General features: G+C 37.4%; 1 long non-coding RNA gene across 1 annotated transcript in view; it reads right to left on the bottom strand.

The window, feature by feature from the left end:
• The window catches only part of LOC135532703 (uncharacterized), a 43,404-nt gene extending 26,172 nt beyond the window's left edge, over positions 1-17,232 (bottom strand). The window contains exon 1 of the long non-coding RNA XR_010454383.1: positions 17,170-17,232. This is a non-coding gene — a long non-coding RNA (uncharacterized LOC135532703). The remainder of the gene's footprint in view (positions 1-17,169) is intronic.
• Between the last annotated feature and the right edge of the window lie 2,038 nt (positions 17,233-19,270).

The following is a 19,270-nucleotide window of genomic DNA, read 5'->3' as shown; positions in this document are numbered from 1 at the left end:
TATATTGATCAGTGTGTTGTCTTCCTCAGTGTGTATATTATATTATATTGATCAGTGTGTTGTCTTCCTCAGTGTGTATATTATATTGATCAGCATGTTGTCTTCCTCAGTGTGTATATTATATTATATTGATCAGCATGTTGTCTTCCTCAGTGTGTATATTATATTGATCAGCATGTTGTCTTCCTCAGTGTGTATATTATATTATATTGATCAGTATGTTGTCTTCCTCAGTGTGTATATTATATTGATCAGCATGTTGTCTTCCTCAGTGTGTATATTATATTATATTGATCAGTATGTTGTCTTCCTCAGTGTGTATATTATATTGATCAGCATGTTGTCCTCCTCAGTGTGTATATTATATTATATTGATCAGCATGTTGTCTTCCTCAGTGTGTATATTATATTATATTATATTGATCAGTATGTTGTCTTCCTCAGTGTGTATATTATATTATATTGATCAGCATGTTGTCTTCCTCAGTGTGTATATTATATTGATCAGTATGTTGTCTTCCTCAGTGTGTATATTATATTGATCAGCATGTTGTCTTCCTCAGTGTGTATATTATATTATATTGATCAGTATGTTGTCTTCCTCAGTGTGTATATTATATTATATTGATCAGTATGTTGTCTTCCTCAGTGTGTATATTATATTATATTGATCAGCATGTTGTCTTCCTCAGTGTGTATATTATATTATATTGATCAGTATGTTGTCTTCTCAGTGTGTATATTATATTATATTGATCAGTATGTTGTCTTCCTCAGTGTGTATATTATATTATATTGATCAGTATGTTGTCTTCCTCAGTGTGTATATTATATTGATCAGCATGTTGTCTTCCTCAGTGTGTATATTATATTATATTGATCAGTATGTTGTCTCCCTCAGTGTGTATATTATATTGATCAGCATGTTGTCTTCCTCAGTGTGTATATTATATTATATTGATCAGTATGTTGTCTCCCTCAGTGTGTATATTATATTATATTGATCAGTATGTTGTCTTCCTCAGTGTGTATATTATATTGATCAGCATGTTGTCTTCCTCAGTGTGTATATTATATTGATCAGTATGTTGTCTTCCTCAGTGTGTATATTATATTATATTGATCAGCATGTTGTCTTCCTCAGTGTGTATATTATATTATATTGATCAGTATGTTGTCTTCCTCAGTGTGTATATTATATTATATTGATCAGCATGTTGTCTTCCTCAGTGTGTATATTATATTATATTGATCAGTGTGTTGTCTTCCTCAGTGTGTATATTATATTATATTGATCAGCATGTTGTCTTCCTCAGTGTGTATATTATATTATATTGATCAGCATGTTGTCATCCTCAGTGTGTATAATATATATTATATTGATCAGCATGTTGTCTTCCTCAGTGTGTATATTATATTGATCAGCATGTTGTCTTCCTCAGTGTGTATATTATATTATATTGATCAGCATGTTGTCTTCCTCAGTGTGTATATTATATTGATCAGCATGTTGTCTTCCTCAGTGTGTATATTATATTATATTGATCAGTGTGTTGTCTTCCTCAGTGTGTATATTATATTATATTGATCAGCATGTTGTCTTCCTCAGTGTGTATATTATATTGATCAGCATGTTGTCTTCCTCAGTGTGTATATTATATTATATTGATCAGTGTGTTGTCTTCCTCAGTGTGTATATTATATTATATTGATCAGCATGTTGTCTTCCTCAGTGTGTATATTATATTATATTGATCAGCATGTTGTCTTCCTCAGTGTGTATATTATATTATATTGATCAGTATGTTGTCTTCCTCAGTGTGTATATTATATTGATCAGTGTGTTGTCTTCCTCAGTGTGTATATTATATTATATTGATCAGCATGTTGTCTTCCTCAGTGTGTATATTATATTATATTGATCAGCATGTTGTCTTCCTCAGTGTGTATATTATATTGATCAGCATGTTGTCTTCCTCAGTGTGTATATTATATTATATTGATCAGCATGTTGTCTTCCTCAGTGTGTATATTATATTATATTGATCAGTATGTTGTCTTCCTCAGTGTGTATATTATATTATATTGATCAGTATGTTGTCTTCCTCAGTGTGTATATTATATTATATTGATCAGTATGTTGTCTTCCTCAGTGTGTATATTATATTGATCAGCATGTTGTCTTCCTCAGTGTGTATATTATATTATATTGATCAGCATGTTGTCTTCCTCAGTGTGTATATTATATTATATTGATCAGTATGTTGTCTTCCTCAGTGTGTATATTATATTATATTGATCAGTATGTTGTCTTCCTCAGTGTGTATATTATATTATATTGATCAGTATGTTGTCTTCCTCAGTGTGTATATTATATTATATTGATCAGCATGTTGTCTTCCTCAGTGTGTATATTATATTATATTGATCAGCATGTTGTCTTCCTCAGTGTGTATATTATATTATATTTATCAGCATGTTGTCTTCCTCAGTGTGTATATTATATTGATCAGCATGTTGTCTTCCTCAGTGTGTATATTATATTATATTGATCAGTGTGTTGTCTTCCCTCAGTGTGTATATTATATTATATTGATCAGCATGTTGTCTTCCTCAGTGTGTATATTATATTGATCAGCATGTTGTCTTCCTCAGTGTGTATATTATATTATATTGATCAGTGTGTTGTCTTCCTCAGTGTGTATATTATATTATATTGATCAGCATGTTGTCTTCCTCAGTGTGTATATTATATTATATTGATCAGTATGTTGTCTTCCTCAGTGTGTATATTATATTATATTGATCAGTATGTTGTCTTCCTCAGTGTGTATATTATATTGATCAGCATGTTGTCTTCCTCAGTGTGTATATTATATTATATTGATCAGCATGTTGTCTTCTCAGTGTATATTATATTATATTGATCAGCATGTTGTCTTCCTCAGTGTGTATATTATATTATATTGATCAGTGTGTTGTCTTCCTCAGTGTGTATATTATATTGATCAGCATGTTGTCTTCCTCAGTGTGTATATTATATTATATTGATCAGCATGTTGTCTTCCTCAGTGTGTATATTATATTGATCAGCATGTTGTCTTCCTCAGTGTGTATATTATATTGATCAGCATGTTGTCTTCCTCAGTGTGTATATTATATTGTATTGATCAGCATGTTGTCTTCCTCAGTGTGTATATTATATTATATTGATCAGTATGTTGTCTTCCTCAGTGTGTATATTATATTATATTGATCAGCATGTTGTCTTCCTCAGTGTGTATATTATATTGATCAGCATGTTGTCTTCCTCAGTGTGTATATTATATTGTATTGATCAGCATGTTGTCTTCCTCAGTGTGTATATTATATTATATTGATCAGTATGTTGTCTTCCTCAGTGTGTATATTATATTGATCAGTAAGTTGTCTTCCTCAGTGTGTATATTATATTATATTGATCAGCATGTTGTCTTCCTCAGTGTGTATATTATATTATATTGATCAGCATGTTGTCTTCCTCAGTGTGTAAATTATATTGTATTGATCAGCATGTTGTCTTCCTCAGTGTGTATATTATATTATATTGATCAGCATGTTGTCTTCCTCAGTGTGTATATTATATTATATTGATCAGCATGTTGTCTTCCTCAGTGTGTATATTATATTATATTGATCAGTATGTTGTCTTCCTCAGTGTGTATATTATATTATATTGATCAGCATGTTGTCTTCCTCAGTGTGTATATTATATTATATTGATCAGTATGTTGTCTTCCTCAGTGTGTATATTATATTATATTGATCAGCATGTTGTCTTCCTCAGTGTGTATATTATATTGATCAGCATGTTGTCTTCCTCAGTGTGTATATTATATTATATTGATCAGTATGTTGTCTTCCTCAGTGTGTATATTATATTGATCAGCATGTTGTCTTCCTCAGTGTGTATATTATATTATATTGATCAGCATGTTGTCTTCCTCAGTGTTTATATTATATTGATCAGAATGTTGTCTTCCTCAGTGTGTATATTATATTATATTGATCAGTATGTTGTCTTCCTCAGTGTGTATATTATATTGATCAGTATGTTGTCTTCCTCAGTGTGTATATTATATTATATTGATCAGCATGTTGTCTTCCTCAGTGTGTATATTATATTGATCAGCATGTTGTCTTCCTCAGTGTGTATATTATATTATATTGATCAGCATGTTGTCTTCCTCAGTGTGTATATTATATTATATTGATCAGTATGTTGTCTTCCTCAGTGTGTATATTATATTGATCAGTATGTTGTCTTCCTCAGTGTGTATATTATATTATATTGATCAGCATGTTGTCTTCCTCAGTGTGTATATTATATTGATCAGCATGTTGTCTTCCTCAGTGTGTATATTATATTATATTGATCAGCATGTTGTCTTCCTCAGTGTGTATATTATATTATATTGATCAGTATGTTGTCTTCCTCAGTGTGTATATTATATTATATTGATCAGCATGTTGTCTTCCTCAGTGTGTATATTATATTATATTGATCAGAATGTTGTCTTCCTCAGTGTGTATATTATATTATATTGATCAGCATGTTGTCTTCCTCAGTGTGTATATTATATTATATTGATCAGCATGTTGTCTTCCTCAGTGTGTATATTATATTATATTGATCAGCATGTTGTCTTCCTCAGTGTGTATATTATATTATATTGATCAGTATGTTGTCTTCCTCAGTGTGTATATTATATTATATTGATCAGCATGTTGTCTTCCTCAGTGTGTATATTATATTATATTATATTGATCAGCATGTTGTCTTCCTCAGTGTGTATATTATATTATATTGATCAGCATGTTGTCTTCCTCAGTGTGTATATTATATTGATCAGCATGTTGTCTTCCTCAGTGTGTATATTATATTATATTGATCAGCATGTTGTCTTCCTCAGTGTGTATATTATATTATATTGATCAGCATGTTGTCTTCCTCAGTGTGTATATTATATTATATTGATCAGCATGTTGTCTTCCTCAGTGTGTATATTATATTATATTGATCAGCATGTTGTCTTCCTCAGTGTGTATATTATATTATATTGATCAGCATGTTGTCTTCCTCAGTGTGTATATTATATTATATTGATCAGCATGTTGTCTTCCTCAGTGTGTATATTATATTGATCAGCATGTTGTCTTCCTCAGTGTGTATATTATATATATTGATCAGTATGTTGTCTTCCTCAGTGTGTATATTATATTATATTGATCAGTGTGGTGCATGTTGTCTTCCTCAGTGTGTATATTATATTATATTGATCAGTATGTTGTCTTCCTCAGTGTGTATATTATATTATATTGATCAGCATGTTGTCTTCCTCAGTGTGTATATTATATTATATTGATCAGTATATTATATTGATCAGCATGTTGTCTTCCTCAGTGTGTATATTATATTATATTGATCAGCATGTTGTCTTCCTCAGTGTGTATATTATATTATATTGATCAGCATGTTGTCTTCCTCAGTGTGTATATTATATTATATTGATCAGTGTGTTGTCTTCCTCAGTGTGTATATTATATTATATTGATCAGCATGTTGTCTTCCTCAGTGTGTATATTATATTATATTGATCAGTATGTTGTCTTCCTCAGTGTGTATATTATATTATATTGATCAGCATGTTGTCTTCCTCAGTGTGTATATTATATTATATTGATCAGCATGTTGTCTTCCTCAGTGTATATATTATATTATATTGATATGTTGTCTTCTCATTATATTATATTGATCAGTATGTTGTCTTCCTCAGTGTGTATATTATATTATATTGATCAGATATGTTGTCTTCCTCAGTGTGTATATTATATTATATTGATCAGCATGTTGTCTTCCTCAGTGTGTATATTATATTATATTGATCAGCATGTTGTCTTCCTCAGTGTGTATATTATATTATATTGATCAGTATGTTGTCTTCCTCAGTGTGTATATTATATTATATTGATCAGCATGTTGTCTTCCTCAGTGTGTATATTATATTATATTGATCAGCATGTTGTCTTCCTCAGTGTGTATATTATATTATATGATCAGCATCAGTGTGTATATTATATTGATCAGCATGTTGTCTTCCTCAGTGTGTATATTATATTATATTGATTGATGTTGTCTTCCTCAGTGTGTATATTATATTATATTGTATGTTGTCTTCCTCAGTGTGTATATTATATTATATTGATCAGCATGTTGTCTTCCTCAGTGTGTATATTATATTATATTGATCAGCATGTTGTCTTCCTCAGTGTGTATATTATATTATATTGATCAGCATGTTGTCTTCCTCAGTGTGTATATTATATTGATCAGCATGTTGTCTTCCTCAGTGTGTATATTATATTATATTGATCAGCATGTTGTCTTCCTCAGTGTGTATATTATATTATATTGATCAGTATGTTGTCTTCCTCAGTGTGTATATTATATTATATTGATCAGCATGTTGTCTTCCTCAGTGTGTATATTATATTATATTGATCAGCATGTTGTCTTCCTCAGTGTGTATATTATATTATATTGATCATGTTGTCTTCCTCAGTGTGTATATTATATTATATTGATCAGCATGTTGTCTTCCTCAGTGTGTATATTATATTATATTGATCAGCATGTTGTCTTCCTCAGTGTGTATATTATATTATATTGATCAGCATGTTGTCTTCCTCAGTGTGTATATTATATTATATTGATCAGCATGTTGTCTTCCTCAGTGTGTATATTATATTATATTGATCAGTATGTATATTATATTATATTGTCTTCCTCAGTGTGTATATTATATTATATTGATCAGCATGTTGTCTTCTCAGTGTGTATATTATATTATATTGATCAGCATGTTGTCTTCTCAGTGTGTATATTATATTATATTGATCATGTTGTCTTCCTGTGTATATTATATTATATTGATCAGTATGTTGTCTTCCTCAGTGTGTATATTATATTATATTGATCAGCATGTTGTCTTCCTCAGTGTATATTATATTATATTGTATATTATATTATATTGATCAGCATGTTGTCTTCCTCAGTGTGTATATTATATTATATTGATCAGTATGTTGTCTTCCTCAGTGTGTATATTATATTATATTGATCAGTATGTTGTCTTCCTCAGTGTGTATATTATATTATATTTCCTCAGTGTGTATATTATATTATATTGATCAGCATGTTGTCTTCCTCAGTGTGTATATTATATTATATTGATCAGCATGTTGTCTTCCTCAGTGTGTATATTATATTATATTGATCAGCATGTTGTCTTCCTCAGTGTGTATATTATATTATATTGATCAGTGTGTTGTCTTCCTCAGTGTATATTATATTATATTGATCAGCATGTTGTCTTCCTCAGTGTGTGTATATTATATTATATTGATCAGCATGTTGTCTTCCTCAGTGTGTATATTATATTATATTGATCAGTATGTTGTCTTCCTCAGTGTGTATATTATATTATATTGATCAGCATGTTGTCTTCCTCAGTGTGTATATTATATTATATTGATCAGTGTGTTGTCTTCCTCAGTGTGTATATTATATTGATCAGTATGTTGTCTTCCTCAGTGTGTATATTATATTATATTGATCAGTGTGTTGTCTTCCTCAGTGTGTATATTATATTATATTGATCAGTGTGTTGTCTTCCTCAGTGTGTATATTATATTATATTATATTGATCAGTATGTTGTCCTCCTCAGTGTGTAGATTAGATTGAGAATATGTTGGTACATTGTAATGTTTGGTAGACAGTACAGACAGTTAACCCACTGTTCCTAGAGTCATTACGTTGGTACATTGTAATGTTTGGTCGACAGTACAGACAGTTAACCCACTGTTCCTAGAGTCATTACGTTGGTACATTGTAATGTTTGGTAGACAGTCATTGTAAATAAGAATTTCTTCTTAATTGACTTGCCCTATAAAAGGTTCAATAAAAAATAAATAAAATGAAAAGGAAAAAACACCTTCCTCTCCGGTAACTGAGTTAGGAAGGACGCCTTTATAGTAGTGACTGGGTGTATTGATACACCATCCACAGTGTCATCAATAACTTCACCATGATCAAAGGTTGGTGAAATCTGTCGTTCTGCCCCTGAACAAGGCAGTTAACCCACTGTTCCCCTGAAAAAGGCAGTTGACCCACTGTTCCCCTGAACAAGGCAGTTAACCCACTGTGCCCCTGAACAAGGCAGTTAACCCACTGTTCCCCTGAACAAGGCAGTTAACCCACTGTGCCCTGAACAGGCAGTTAACCCACTGTGCCCCTGAACAAGGCAGTTAACCCACCTTTCCTGTCAGTCAGGGAGAAAATAAGAATTTGTTTTAACTGACTAGTTAAATATGACTTGCCTGGTTAAATAAAGGTGAAATAAATAAAAAAGGGAAATTCAATGTATTTTTTATTTTTACATCTCCCTATAGGGGTCCTTCTCAGTGAGGCCTTGGAAAACCTCCCTGGTCTTTGTGGTTGAGTCTGTGTTTGAAATTCACTGCTCGACTGAGGGGCCTGACAGATCATTGTATGTGTGGGGTCCAGAGATGAGGTAGTCATTCAAACGTCATGTTATTAAACACTATTATTATTGTTATTATTATTATTGTTATTATTATTGTTATTATTATTGCTATTATTATTGTTATTGTTATTATTATTGCTATTATTATTGTTATTGTTATTATTATTATTGCTATTATTATTGTTATTATTATTATTGTTATTGTTATTATTATTATTATTGTTATTGTTATTATTATTATTGCTATTATTATTGTTATTATTATTATTGTTATTATTGCTATTATTATTATTGTTATTGTTATTATTATTATAGCTATTATTATTGTTATTGTTATTATTATTGCTATTATTATTGTTATTGTTATTATTATTATTGCTATTATTATTGTTATTGTTATTATTATTATTGTTATTATTATTATTATTATTATTATTGTTATTATTATTATTATTAGTGTTATTATTATTATTATTATTGTTATTATTATTATTGTTATTGTTATTATTATTACAAACAGACTTATTATGTGACTTGTTAAGGACATTTTCGCTCCTGAATTTATTTAGGCTTAACAAAGGGGTTGAATACTTATTGTCACGCCCTGACCGTAGAGATCTTTTTATTCTCTATGTTTGGTTGGTTGGTGACTCAGGTGGGAAACTCTATGTTCTTTGTTTCTATGTTTTGGGTTCTCAATCAGGGACAGCTGTCTATCATTGTCTCTGATTGGGAATCAACTTAAGCAGCATTTTTCCTTTTGTATTTGTGGGTTGTTGTCTTTGTTAGTGGTATTATTGTTAGTGGCTAATAAAGCTTCACGGTCGTTTCCTTGTTCTGTTTGACATTTATCAATAAAAGAAATGTACCATGCTGCACCTTGGTCCGGTCTTTTCCACGACAACGAGCGGGACACTTATTGACTCATTTCCACGACAACGAGCGGGACACTTATTGACTAATTTCCACGACAACGAGCGGGACACTTATTGACTCATTTCCACGACAACGCGGGACACTTATTGACTAAAGGCATTTCAGCTTTTCATTTTTTATTAATGTAAACATTTCATTTCCACTTTGACATTATGGAGTATTGTGGGTAGGCCAGTAAAACAGACCAGACTTATTGACCATACTAAATTAACGCTCCTGACCATACTAAATAAAGACAACTCACTCCCTGACCAGACTAAATAAAGACAACTTACGCCCTGACCAGACTAAATAAAGACAATTGACCAGACTAAATAGACAACTCATGACCATACTAAATAAAGACAACTCACGCCTTATTGACAACTCACACCCTGACCATTAAATAAAGACAACTAACGCCCTGACCATACTAAATAAAGACAACTCACGCCCTGACCATACTTAAAGACAATCACACCCTGACTAATTTCACGCCCTGACCATACTAAATAAAGACAACTCACGCCCTGACCATACTAAATAAAGACAACTCACGCCCTGACCAAATTGACTCATTTCCTAAATAAAGACAAACGCCCTGGGACGCCCTGACCATACTATGGCCCTCATTTCCACGCCTGACCAGACTAAATAGAGACAAAACAAACAGGACCCAACTCACGCCCTGACCATACTAAATTCACGCCCTGACCAGACTAAATAAAGACAACTCACTGACCACATACTAAATAAAGACAACTCCCACGGATAGTTATGGACCATACTAAACTATTTCATACTAAATAAAGACAACTCACGCCCTGACCAGACTAAATAAAGACAACTTGTTGACCAGACTCACTGCCCACCCAACTCACGACCATACTAAATAAAGACAACTCACGCGCCTGACCACTTAAAGACAACTCACGCCCTGACCACACTTAAAGACAACTCACGCCCTGACCATACTAAATAAAGACACTTATTGACCGTACTAAATAAAGACAACTCACACCTGACCATATTTCACGCCCTGACCAGACTAAATAAAGACAACTTTTTACGTTAGATAAAGACAACTGTGACCAACATTTAGACCATAATAAAGACAACTCACGTCCTGTAATTCCAACTTTGACCATACTAAATAAAGACAACTCACGCCCTGACCATTGTAAAGACAACTCAGCCCTGACCTGACTAAATAAAGACAAAACTGACCAGACTAAATAAAGACAACTCACGCCTGACCAGACTAAATAAAGACAACTCACGCCCTGACCATACTAAATAAAGACAACTCACGCCCTGAACAGACTCACGCCCAGACCATACTAAATAAAGACAACTCACGCCCTGACCATACTAAATAAAGACAACTCACGCCCTGACCATACTAAATAAAGACAACTAACGCCCTGACCATACTAAATAAAGACAACTCACGCCCTGACCAGACTAAATAAAGACAACTCACGCCCTGACCATACTAAATAAAGACAACTCACGCCCCCTGACCAGACTAAATAAAGACAACTCACGCCCCTGACCATACTAAATAAAGACAACTCGCCCTGACCCTAAAGACCACGCCCTGACCTAAATAAAGACAACTCACGCCCTGACCAGACTAAATAAAGACAACTCACGCCCTGACCAGACTAAATAAAGACAACTCACGCCCTGACCAGACTAAATAAAGACAACTCACGCCCCTGACCATACTAAATAAAGACAACTCACACCCTGACCATACTAAATAAAGACAACTCACGCCCTGACCATACTAAATAAAGACAACTCACGCCCTGACCAGACTAAATAAAGACAACTCACGCCCTGACCATACTAAATAAAGACAACTCACGCCCTGACATACATAAAGACAACTACCAGACTAAATAAAGACAACTCACGCCCTGACCAAACTAAATAAAGACAACTCACGCCCTGACCAGACTAAATAAAGACAACTCACGCCCGACCAGACTAAAAAAGACAACCATACTAAATAAAGACAACTCACGCCCTGACCAGACTAAATAAAGACAACTCACGCCCTGACCATACTAAATAAAGACCTCACACCCTGACCAGACTAAATAAAGACAACTCACGCCCTGACCATACTAAATAAAGACAACTCACGCCCTGACCGTACTAAATAAAGACAAACCATACTCACAACTCACGCCCTGACCAGACTAAATAAAGACAACTCACGCCTGACCAGACTAAATAAAGACAACTCAAAGACTAAATAAAACAACTCACAGACTAAAGCCCTGACCATACTAAATAAAGACAACTCACTCCCTGACCATACTAAATAAAGACAACTCACGCCCTGACCAGACTAAATAAAGACAACTCACGCCCTGACCAGACTAAATAAAGACAACTCACGCCCTGACCAGACTAAATAAAGACAACTCACGCCCTGACCATACTAAATAAAGACAACTCACGCCCTGACCAGACTAAATAAAGACAACTCACGCCCTGACCAGACTAAATAAAGACAACACGCCCTGACTCACGACAACTGACCAGACTAAATAAAGACAACTCAACTAAAGACAACGCCCTGACCAGACTAAATAAAGACAACTCACGCCCTGACCAGACTAAATAAAGACAACTCACGCCCTGACCAGACTAAATAAAGACAACTCACGCCCTGACCAGACTAACCATACTAAATAAAGACAACTCACGCCCTGACCAGACTAAATAAAGACAACTCACGCCCTGACCATACTAAATAAAGACAACTCACGCCCTGACCAGACTAAATAAAGACAACTCACGCCCTGACCAGACTAAATAAAGACAACTCACGCCCTGACCAGACTAAATAAAGACAACTCACGCCCTGACCAGACTAAATAAAGACAACTCACGCCCTGACCAGACTAAATAAAGACAACTCACGCCCTGACCAGACTAAATAAAGACAAACGCCCCCTGACATACTAAATAAAGACCTCACGCCCTGACCAGACTAAATAAAGACACCAGACTAAAGACAACTCACCCTGACCATACTAAATAAAGACAACTCACGCCTGACCAGACTAAATAAAGACAACTCACGCCCTGACCTACTAAATAAAGACAACTCACGCCCTGACCAGACTAAATAAAGACAACTCACGCCCTGACCAGACTAAATAAAGACAACTCACGCCCTGACCAGACTAAATAAAGACAACTCACGCCCTGACCATACTAAATAAAGACAACTCACGCCCTGACCATACTAAATAAAGACAAAACTAAATAAAGACAACTCACGCCCTGACCATACTAAATAAAGACAACTCACGCCCTGACCAGACTAAATAAAGACAACTCACGCCCTGACCATACTAAATAAAGACAACTCACGCCCTGACCAGACTAAATAAAGACAACTCACGCCCTGACCATACTAAATAAAGACAACTCACGCCCTGACCAGACTAAATAAAGACAACTCAACGCCCTGACCAGACTAAATAAAGACAACTCACGCCCTGACCAGACTAAATAAAGACAACTCACGCCCTGACCAGACTAAATAAAGACAACTCACGCCCTGACCATACTAAATAAAGACAACTCACGACCCTGACCAGACTAAATAAAGACAACTCACGCCCTGACCATACTAAATAAAGACAACTCACGCCCTGACCATACTAAATAAAGACAACTCACGCCCTGACCAGACTAAATAAAGACAACTCACGCCCTGACCAGACATACTAAATAAAGACAACTCACGCCCTGACCAGACTAAATAAAGACAACTCACCCTGACCAGACTAAATAAAGACAACTCACGCCCTGACCATACTAAATAAAGACAACTCACGCCCTGACCATACTAAATAAAGACAACTCACGCCCTGACCAGACTAAATAAAGACAACTCACGCCCTGACCATACTAAATAAAGACAACTCACGACCCTGACCAGACTAAATAAAGACAACTCACGCCCTGACCAGACTAAATAAAGACAACTCACGCCCTGACCATACTAAATAAAGACAACTCACGACCCTGACCATACTAAATAAAGACAACTCACGCCCCCTGACCAGACTAAATAAAGACAACTCACGCCCTGACCAGACTAAATAAAGACAACTCACGCCCTGACCATACTAAATAAAGACAACTCACGCCCTGACCAGACTAAATAAAGACAACTCACGCCCTGACCAGACTAAATAAAGACAACTGACCACTAAATAAAGACAACTCACGCCCTGACCAGACTAAATAAAGACAACTCACGCCCTGACCAGACTAAATAAAGACAACTCACGCCCTGACCATACTAAATAAAGACAACTCACGCCCTGACCAGACTAAATAAAGACAACTCACGCCCTGACCAGACTAAATAAAGACAACTGCCCTGACCAGACTAAATAAAGACAACTCACGCCCTGACCAGACTAAATAAAGACAACTCACGCCCTGACCAGACTAAATAAAGACAACTCACGCCCTGACCATACTAAATAAAGACAACTCACGCCCTGACCATACTAAATAAAGACAACTCACGCCCTGACCACACTAAATAAAGACAACTCACGCCCTGACCAGACTAAATAAAGACAAACGCCCTGACCAGACTAAATAAAGACAACTCACGCCTGACTAAATAAAGACAACTCACGCCTGACCAGACTAAATAAAGACAACTCACGCCCTGACCAGACTAAATAAAGACAACTCACGCCCTGACCAGACTAAATAAAGACAACTCACGCCCCTGACCGACTAAATAAAGACTGACCACGCCCTGACCATACTAAATAAAGACAACTCACGCCCTGACCAGACTAAATAAAGACAACAACTGACCACTAAATAAAGACCTGACCATACTAAATAAAGACAACTCACGCCCTGACCATACTAAATAAAGACAACTCACGCCCTGACCAGACTAAATAAAGACAACTCACGCCCTGACCAGACTAAATAAAGACAACTCACGCCCTGACCAGACTAAATAAAGACAACTAACGCCCTGACCAGACTAAATAAAGACAACTCACGCCCTGACCAGACTAAATAAAGACAACTCACGACAACTCACCCTGACCATACTAAATAAAGACAACTCACGCCCTGACCAGACTAAATAAAGACAACTCACGACCCTGACCAGACTAAATAAAGACAACTCACGCCCTGACCAGACTAAATAAAGACAACTCACGCCCTGACCATACTAAATAAAGACAACTCACGCCCTGACCAGACTAAATAAAGACAACTCACGACCCTGACCATACTAAATAAAGACAACTCACGCCCTGACCAGACTAAATAAAGACAACTCACGCCCTGACCAGACTAAATAAAGACAACTCACGCCCTGACCAGACTAAATAAAGACAACTCACGCCCTGACCATACTAAATAAAGACAACTCACGCCCTGACCATACTAAATAAAGACAACTCACGCCCTGACCAGACTAAATAAAGACAACTCACGCCCTGACCAACTAAAGACAACTCACGCCCTGACCAGACTAAATAAAAAGACCAGACTAAATAAAGACAACTCACGCCCTGACCAGACTAAATAAAGACAACTCACGCCCTGACCAGACTAAATAAAGACAACTCACGCCCCTGACCATACTAAATAAAGACAACTCACGCCCTGACCAGACTAAATAAAGACAAACTCACGCCCTGACCAGACTAAATAAAGACAACTCACGCCCTGACCATACTAAATAAAGACAACTCACACCCTGACCATACTAAATAAAGACAACTCACGCCCTGACCAGACTAAATAAAGACAACTCACGCCCTGACCAGACTAAATAAAGACAACTCACGCTCTGACCAGACTAAATAAAGACAACTCACGCCCTGACCAGACTAAATAAAGACAACTCACACCCTGACCAGACTAAATAAAGACAACTCACGCCCTGACCATACTAAATAAAGACAACTAAAGACAACTCACCTGACCATACTAAATAAAGACAACTCACGCCCTGACCATACTAAATAAAGACAACTCACGCCCTGACCAGACTAAATAAAGACAACTCAGACTAAATAAAGACAACTCACGCCCTGACCAGACTAAATAAAGACAACTCACGCCCTGACCAGACTAAATAAAGACAACTCACGCCCTGACCAGACTAAATAAAGACAACTCACGCCCTGACCAGACTAAATAAAGACAACTCACGCCCTGACCATACTAAATAAAGACAACTCACGCCCTGACCAGACTAAATAAAGACAACTCATGCCCTGACCAGACTAAATAAAGACAACTCACGCCCTGACCAGACTAAATAAAGACAACTCACGCCCTGACCAGACTAAATAAAGACAACTCACGCCCTGACCAGACTAAATAAAGACAACTCACTAAATAAAGCCCTGACCACACTAAATAAAGACAACTCACGCCCTGACCATACTAAATAAAGACAACTCACGCCCTGACCAGACTAAATAAAGACAACTCACGACCTGACCAGACTAAATAAAGACAACTCACGCCCTGACCATACTAAATAAAGACAACTCACGCCTGACCAGACTAAATAAAGACAACTCACGCCCTGACCAGACTAAATAAAGACAACTCACGACCCTGACCACACTAAATAAAGACAACTCACTAAATAAAGACAACTCACGCCCTGACCAGACTAAATAAAGACAACTCACGCCCTGACCAGACTAAATAAAGACAACTCACGCCCTGACCAGACTAAATAAAGACAACTCACGCCTGACCATACTAAATAAAGACAACTCACGCCCTGACCAGACCTGACCAGACTAAATAAAGACAACTCACGCCCTGACCAGACTAAATAAAGACAACTCACGCCCTGACCATACTAAATAAAGACAACTCACGCCCTGACCAGACTAAATAAAGACAACTCACGCCCTGACCAGACTAAATAAAGACAACTCACGCCCTGACCAGACTAAATAAAGACAACTCACGCCTGACCAGACTAAATAAAGACAACTCACGCCCTGACCCTAAAGACCATACTAAATAAAGACAACTCACGCCCTGACCATACTAAATAAAGACAACTCACGCCCTGACCAGACTAAATAAAGACAACTCACGCCCTGACCAGACTAAATAAAGACAACTCACGCCCTGACCATACTAAATAAAGACAACTCACGCCCTGACCATACTAAATAACGGTCAGACCGTGACAGGAGTGAATACCTTCTGCTCAAAGAATCTAAGAATTGGCAGAAGGCCGACATCAAAGATAACACAATAACGTATTTGGAAGAATTAAGCAACTAAATCGATTATTTTTTTAAATTCACTGTCCTCTTTTATTAATTCCTTACGTCACTATTTCATTTGAATCAATTTTAATCTTGATCTTTATTGAGTAAAGGGCCGTCAGTAAGCATTTCCCTGTTAATAAATAACATTTGATTTGATGTATTAAAGCCTGTTTTTCGACACAACGATCATTAGAAGCATAGTCAGGAAATGACCGTAACTAGAATGTTTTCAACTGAAGGGTTTCTCTCCTAGATCCAGGAATTTAGCAAATGATTTATATCAGAACTGTACAACAGGATAATAAAGTATTGATTGATTGATTGATTGATTGATTGATACCTTCTTCTGGTTGTTACATCTTTCAGAGGCGGGGTAGCAGGCCCCACTGCCCCCTCACAGGGGTACTCCCCCTGGCAAACTGGGCACTCCTCCTCGTCGCGCCCCGTAGGGCAGTGCCAGTACCCGTCACAGCGCTGGCGTTCAGAGTAACAGCCCTGGTCCAATCCGCACGGGTGATCCCCAGGGAAGCAGTAACCTTTCACCTTCAGGATAGAATAGGAAACGTCCTCATAAAAGTCATCTCTGGGTCTAGTCTTCTGTCTGGTCAGGATAAACTCTGGGTCCTAGTCTTCTGTCTGGTCAGGATAAACTCTGGGTCCTAGTCTTCTGTCTGGTCTGGATAAACTCTGGGTACTAGTCTTCTGTCTGGTCAGATAAACTCTGGTCCAGTCTTCTGTCTGGTCTGGATAAACTCTGGGGTCCTAGTCTTCTTCTGGTCTGGTCTGGGTCTAGTCTTCTGTCTCTGGATAAACTCTGGGTCCTAGTCTTCTGTCTGGTCAGGATAAACTCTGGGTCCTAGTCTTCTGTCTGGTCTGGATAAACTCTGGGTCCTGGTCTTCTGTCTGGTCAGGATAAACTCTGGGTCCTAGTCTTCTGTCTGGTCAGGATAAACTCTGGGTCCTAGTCTTCTGTCTGGTAGGATAAACTCTGGGTCTAGTCTTCTGTCTGGTCAGGATAAACTCTGGGTCCTAGTCTTCTGTCTGGTCTGGATAAACTCTGGGTCTAGTCTTCTGTCTGGTCAGGATAAGCTCTGGGTCTAGTCTTCTGTCTGGTCAGGATAAACTCTGGGTCCTAGTCTTCTGTCTGGTCAGGATAAACTCTGGGTCCTAGTCTTCTGTCTGGTCAGGATAAACTCTGGGTACTAGTCTTCTGTCTGGTCTGGATGAACTTCTGGGTCCTAGTCTTCTGTCTGGTCTGGATAAACCTGGGTCCTAGTCTTCTGTCTGGTCTGGATAAACTCTGGGTCCTAGTCTTCCGTCTGTTCAGGATTCTGTCCTAGTCTTCTGTCTGTCAGGATAAACTCTGGGTCTAGTCTTCTGTCTGGTCAGGATAAACTCTGGGTCCTAGTCTTCTGTCTGGTCAGGATAAACTCTGGGTACTAGTCTTCTGTCTGGTCTGGATAAACTCTGGGTCCTAGTCTTCTGTCTGGTCTGGATAAACTCTGGGTCCTAGTCTTCTGTCTGGTCAGGATAGTCTTCTGTCTGGTCAGGACAAACTCTGGGTCCTAGTCTTCTGTCTGGTCTGGATAAACTCTGGGTACTAGTCTTCTGTCTGGTCTGGATAAACTCTGGGTACTAGTCTTCTGTCTGGTCAGGATAAACTCTGGGTCCTAGTCTTCTGTCTGGTCAGGATAAACTCCTGGGTACTAGTCTTCTGTCTGGTCAGGATAAACTCTGGGTACTAGTCCTAGTCTTCTGTCTGGTCTGGATAAACTCTGGACCAATGACAGCTCTAAACACAAAACAGAGCACTTCATCATCAAGAAAACATGTACAATCCCACTGTCCCAAATCTAATCTAGGTATGTAGGTCAGGGTCAGGGTTAGGGTCAGGGTTAGGGTTAGGTCAGGTTAGGGTCAGGGTAAGCTTACCTGGTAGCGTTGAACCCATGCCCAGGGCTGAGTGGTGTTAGGGTCAGGGTTAGGGTCAGGGAGGTTAGCTTACCTGGTATGTAGCGTTGAATCCATGACCAGGGCTGAGTGGTGTTGGGGTCAGGGTTAGGGTCAGGTTAGGTAAGGGTTAGGGTCAGGGGTCAGGAGTTAGCTTACCTGGTATGTAGCGTTGAATCCATGACCAGGGCTGAGTGGTGTTAGGGTTAGGGTTAGGGTCAGGGTTAGGATCAGGGTTAAGGTCAGGGTTAGCCTACCTGGTATCAGCGTTGAATCCATGAACAGGGCTGAGTGGTGTTAGGGTCAGGGTCAGGTTAGGGTTAAGGTCAGGGTTAAGGTCAGGGTTAGGGTCAGGGTTAAGGTCAGGGTTACGGTCAGGGTTAGGTCGGTCTAGGGTCAGGGCTGAGTGGAAGGTTAGGGGGGTTAGGGTTAGCCTACCTGGTATGTAGCGTTGAACCCATGCCCAGGGCTGAGTGGTGTTAGGGTCAGGG

Source organism: Oncorhynchus masou, unplaced genomic scaffold (assembly GCF_036934945.1).
Source record: "Oncorhynchus masou masou isolate Uvic2021 unplaced genomic scaffold, UVic_Omas_1.1 unplaced_scaffold_1992, whole genome shotgun sequence".
Lineage (NCBI taxonomy): Eukaryota > Metazoa > Chordata > Actinopteri > Salmoniformes > Salmonidae > Oncorhynchus > Oncorhynchus masou.
This window is presented reverse-complemented; position numbering and strand designations above follow the sequence as displayed.